Source organism: Ornithorhynchus anatinus, chromosome 3 (genome assembly GCF_004115215.2).
Source record: "Ornithorhynchus anatinus isolate Pmale09 chromosome 3, mOrnAna1.pri.v4, whole genome shotgun sequence".
Classification (NCBI taxonomy): domain Eukaryota; kingdom Metazoa; phylum Chordata; class Mammalia; order Monotremata; family Ornithorhynchidae; genus Ornithorhynchus; species Ornithorhynchus anatinus.
In genome coordinates, this window is record NC_041730.1 from 68,442,374 (window position 1) to 68,447,936 (window position 5,563).

Sequence of the window (5,563 nt, forward strand, 5' to 3'; positions counted from 1 at the left end):
ATAGCACCAGGAGACAAGTGATTTTTTTTCTTCATCTCGTGAATAATTGGAGGCATCTTGAGGCACAGAGAGGTTCACTAAATGGCTCAAGGTGACCCAGCACATTGTAGAGAGAGCCAAAAATCATCCTAGGAAACTCCAACTTCAAATTTAATTCCTTAGCCACCATTCAGCATTGCAGTATACATTGTTTTGGATGAAGCATATAATTTTTAATTTTTCAATAGAAAGTGCATTCAGTACCTATAGAGGCCCATGGAATGAAGTGAATCCACTCCTTTCAGACACCAAATGCATCCAGACCTCAAAGACAGCTGGGTAGCAGGAACCAGCCTGCCTTTAGTCTCTGCTGCCCTCTGGAGCAGGAGATTCATTCATTCAATCATATTTATTAAGCACTTATGTGTGCAGAGCACTGTAATAAGCAGTTGGAAAAGAACAAAACAATAATAAACAGTGACAATCCCTGCCTACAGTGAGCTCCCAGAGATAGGACGATTATTGACCATCAGCTCTCTGGGAAGTTCTGGGCTCTCTCACCTCCAATCTTGGCCACTGCCATATTCAGTTCTCTCCAATTTCCCTCAGCATTACCAGACCTTGACCCGATGAAGAGGCGGGGGAAATTGAGCCACGTTCCTCCTCTTTACTGCCAGGCCCCTTCCCTCATGCTCTCCATGATCTCCATGTTCTCCTCCTGGTTTCTCACCCAATCCCCAGGGAGTCAAAGTGGGAACTGTGTCTTCAGGAAATGTATTTGTCTGATCCTGAGCTGGGGGAATAGATGGAGGGAGAGAGGAATTACCAGTACTGAACTCCAAACCCTCAGCCAGACAACTGTTTCTTTTGTTACTGCAGCACGCTTTATCCACTTTATCCAAACAGATATACATATCAGATGAACGTTTTCTAATTTCTTTCTAGCCAAAACATCTAGTGAAAGCACATATTTCAGCTGAAATATTTGTCCATTTAACCAAGTACTATATATGCATGCAAATTTGTCAGCAATATTTGATATAAAGGGTTAAATGAAAAACAAGCAATTTCCTTCCCCAACTTGGCCACATAAAGTCTTTCCAGGACCTGCTTTAGTTTGAAGTCAGTTTAAAGAGAAATTAGACTTTTGGTGGGACAAATGGGCAATTATTTGCTTTATAAAAGTTGCTCATTTTACAAGTTGCTGAATGCTTGGAAACAGGAGGAAATTTGCTAACCAAAGCTGCTAGGAAAGAGGGTTCTTTGCCTCATTGAAAACGTCTCCTGTTGGGAGCTGGGGTGGAGGAAACCTCCTTGGAAGTAATACAGAAAAGGTGAGTTTCGGCTATGAGGGATCCTCAAAATACAAATCAGGCTGCTGGAGGGTAGGAAAAAAAAATCTATCAGATAAATTCACTACTGAAAAGAAAAAGAAAGAGAAATTTAAAAAATAAGTGATGAGGAAAATGAAATCAGAGTGAACAATGGTATGAGTTCTATTTAAATATGCCTTAGAGCTATTGGATGACAATTGTATTCTAAAGGGAAAGAAAGAAATCTGCTAGAAGAAGGGTTTCATTCTTAACTGGCTCTCAGATAAAAATAAGGCAAGTCATATATGGGATATAATAAATATTACCAGAAGAAATCAAGGCAGCATTAGAAAAACAAGAGGAGAAATGACAAGGCAGCTGCCAACGAATCTTCTGAGAGGGGAGGAATTTGATGCAAAAAATGAACAGCACAAGAGGAAATAGGCCTCCAGCCAGAAGCTTTGCTAGCTGGTGAATAGTTTCATCAGAGTTGGGTATCATTTTGACAGACTTTAGCTTCCAGTGTCTTGTTTAGCTTCCCATTGGCTGAGGAGTTTTAGTTGCCCTCCCTGACTTTTCAGAGAAATTAAGGACCAAACTAAATTCTCATAAATGTTTCACCTCGGGCCCACAATTTGGTAGCTAGCATAATGCTTTGATTTCTATGGGTGCTCAGGGAATACTTGGCTATTATTGACTACTGATATAATTTCCCTCGGTTCTCCTGGAGTTTGTTAGTTATGGTATTTATTAAGGGCTTACTAATTTCCAGGCACCATTTACACACTGGAGTAAACATAAGGTAAACAGTTCATGCAGCACTTAAGTCTCACTTCAGCTCACAGTCTAGGTGGGTTACACTCTCAACGAACTTCAGGTTAAGGAAAACTGAGGCTCTAATATGTGCACCTTGGTCAATGCCTTGTACCCATTAATTTCTTCAGAAATCCCATCATATTCTATCCAGATAGACCCACACTGTCAGAAGAACATATCCTAAATGACTAACAGTGTTCGATCCAAAACTGACAGTGCAAACAGCATGAGGGCCAAGCTGAGTTTAAAACTGAAAAAGGAATGAAACATGGTAGGGATGGAAGAGAACGGCTTATGCTGTGAAACTTCTAAGTGTGGAGACTGTAACGGTCCCTTCACTTTCAAGGGGCTTTTGCCCTGGATTGGAGGTCCAGGGCTCCTGCAGTAAAATCTGGTGGCCCCTTGCAAAGCCACAAGGAGATCAGGACACAGCTGTGAGCTTGAATCATCAGACCACTCACTTAGGCCCCAGCCTGCCTTACCTGCACTAGCCCAGACACCCGCCAGGGCTACCAACGCTGATTGGCCCATCCCAGAAGAAAGAGGGATATTTGGGTGGCCTCAGTCAGTGATATTTACTGAGCACTTACTATGTGCAGAATACTGTACTAAGCACTTCAGATAGTACAATACAAAAGAATTAACAGACATGTTCCCTGACCAAAACAAGTTTACAATCTTGAGAGCCTTGCCTCCATTACCTGCTTCTGAGTAGTTCCATCTCATGGGCCTCAAAGTTCCTCCGGTAATTTGTTTCCACCATCCATACCTGAACTGCTTTGAACCCCAAAGAAGCATGGGAGATTTCTGGGGGTTAACTGTTGACCTTCAGGTTCAGCAGACAGCTAGGGAAGAAATACGGTAGCCTCAGCTCCCTCCCTCCAGTCTTCTCTGGAGTTGGTGAGCTCGATACAAGCACAAACAGCAGAGGCTTCTGTTTATAGAAATATGAAAAAGCTCTAGGTACAGAAAATACTTAAGGCAGGCTCTTAAGCCTTCCTTAGCTGGGAGTGAATACTCAAACCAACAACAAGACAGCAGAGGCTTTAAAAATACAATCCAAGCTTTTAACTGAAGACTTTGTAATCTGTTTCTTAACCTAGGTTACCTCCAAAATTAGCTTCATTCACTTATCTTGCAGGGAAGGCTTATAACACATGGCTCTTGGGAACCACAAGATGGGCATGACCATCATTTTCAGTAGAGGAAGGCAAAGTAGAGGCCAAGAGACCAAAGGAAAGAAACATGTCTGCCCACCGGTTTAAATCCTTTCTCCTGTTTGCCGAATCCTTCCCTGGAATTGTCCTGGCTCCAGCTGAGGTCATCACTAGGTGCTCAGTTTAGCCAATCTCTCCAAGAGTAACTCACAGAATATTTAGGAGTGACACCTGGCCTGCCCTCAGGGTCTTAAAGCCACAGTGTTTCAATCTAGTGCAGTGTGAGTTCTGGCTATTTAAAAGTTTTTTAAATTACATAGTAAAGTAGTGTGGCCTTGTAAAAAGAATCTAAGCCTAAAATTCAGAGGAGCTGGTTACTAATCCCAGCTCTACCCTCCCATGGGCAATTTATTTAACTTCTCTCTGCCTCAGTTTTCTCATTTATAGATTGGGGATTATGACTGTGAGTCCCCTGTGGGTCAGGGATTGTGTCCAACCTGATTATCTTGTAACTTCCCCAGTGCTTAGTAGAGTGCTTGGTACCCAGTAAGCTTTTAGCAAATAGCATTAATAATTGCTGGGATCAAGGGAAAATGTTTCCAGGGGAATCTTTTATTGTAAAGTGGCTTGTTAGGCAGAGATTGACTACACCCAGAGCTAACGGGAATTGGGGTGGGGTCATCACCTGGTGAGGGGCTGGCAGTCTGGGAAGTACAATGGAGAGTTTAAGAGCAGGATCACTCAATGATGTAGTTGTTCCATCCATAATCATTTGCTCTCAAAATGTCCCTGGAGCCATAGGTTCTAGGACTGATTTGTTCTCAAATGGAGAAATTCCACTCAGGGCTCAGCGTAATTGCCCCACTCCATCCTCTCCTAGAGATACCTCTGACTGATTTGTCTCCAGGCAGTATTAATTGAGAACACCCACTGTGTGTCAAGCACCACATAAGGTGCTTAGAAGAGTAAAATAAAGGTCCCTGCCCTGAAGGAGTTCACAGGCATCAGAGAGGAGGCCAAGAGCCATATCACAGAGAGGAAGCTCCCTCAGGCAATCATGACCAATTCAGCAAGAGTGTAGGTCTCTATCCCTAGTCATAGCAGGCCAAGTAGAAAGTAACCTGGACGTGGTGGCTGGACCGATGAAGTAATCCAGTGCTTAGTACAGCACCTGGCACATAAGTAATTTAACAAGTACCATTAAAAAAATCAATTGATGGTATTTATTGAGTACTTACTGTTTGTAGAGCGCTGTACTAAGCACTTGGGAAAGTACAAAACAATAGAGTTGGTACACATGTTCTGTGTCTACAGTTAGAGTCTTGGGTGAAGGAAGGGATTCTGGGGCAGAAAAATAGAGCTAGGAAGTAAAATAGGAGGGGTAAAAAGCAAAATGAATATTCCTTCAGAGGATAAAGGGGAAAATATTACTAACTGCATACAACAATTGGTCAGGGTGTAAGGCCACTTGATTTGAGCACTATAATGTGGATGGTACTGAAAATGAGCTATAGGATATTTTATGGCAGGGAAAAGAGTGATGAGAAAATAAAGTGCTTCTGTTCTAATTAAGTTATGGTCTCATCCATACAGTGTTTTTCCAGCTGAATTCAAGCTTACTTAATTCTTTGCAAACCCTCTTCTCCAGTGTTGTATCCCTAGTGTACCCAGAGGAGTTTAAAAGTGTCTGAAAGGACAGATTATGGAGCTAATTAGGAACACAATATTTGGGAACACTGAATCCAAACGGAGAAAATGTCTATAAGAACAATGAGTTTTTTCCTGATCGTGGACCTTTACTGTTATCCTGCCTGTATCTATAGTGATTCCAAATTATCTGCCCTTTGTGAGTCTAGATTTTCCCATAGCAACATTTCTGAACATTAAAATAAAGTATGGCTCAAACCCTTGAATAAAATTCACCTCAGGGCAAGATGAATTGTGCCAAAAATAACTGCCCAGAGAATTCCTTTGTCTAATTCTCTAAATTCACTCTGCAGGGCTTTTTGTCTACTTCCACCAACACCCACACAGAGTAGAGGTACATTTTAATTAACAACAGAGCTACATTTTTCGTTGACTGCACCTTTAAGTCTGTGAGCCATTTGGTAGAATACCATCCACGCAATCATTTCAGAAGAGCCAGAGATCAGACAATGGATTTAGGTCACTTAATGAGTCAAAGAAAGAGGCCAGTTTCAAAGAATCCACTTTGCATTGGAAAATGAATTCCCATAAAGGATTTATGACAGCTAAATCACTACATTTTTGTTCTGTATTTATTTAATCAATCAGTCA

At 41.7% G+C, this 5,563-nt stretch overlaps 1 long non-coding RNA gene across 1 annotated transcript; it reads right to left on the minus strand.

Annotated features, from left to right (window-relative positions):
- Positions 1-546: 546 nt before the first annotated feature.
- On the minus strand, positions 547-3,281 carry LOC114810080. Its single transcript, XR_003757811.1, has 3 exons — positions 3,217-3,281; positions 2,810-2,953; positions 547-772 (listed from the first exon to the last, which is right to left on the minus strand). It is a non-coding gene; the product is annotated as an uncharacterized LOC114810080 (long non-coding RNA).
- Positions 3,282-5,563: the final 2,282 nt, after the last annotated feature.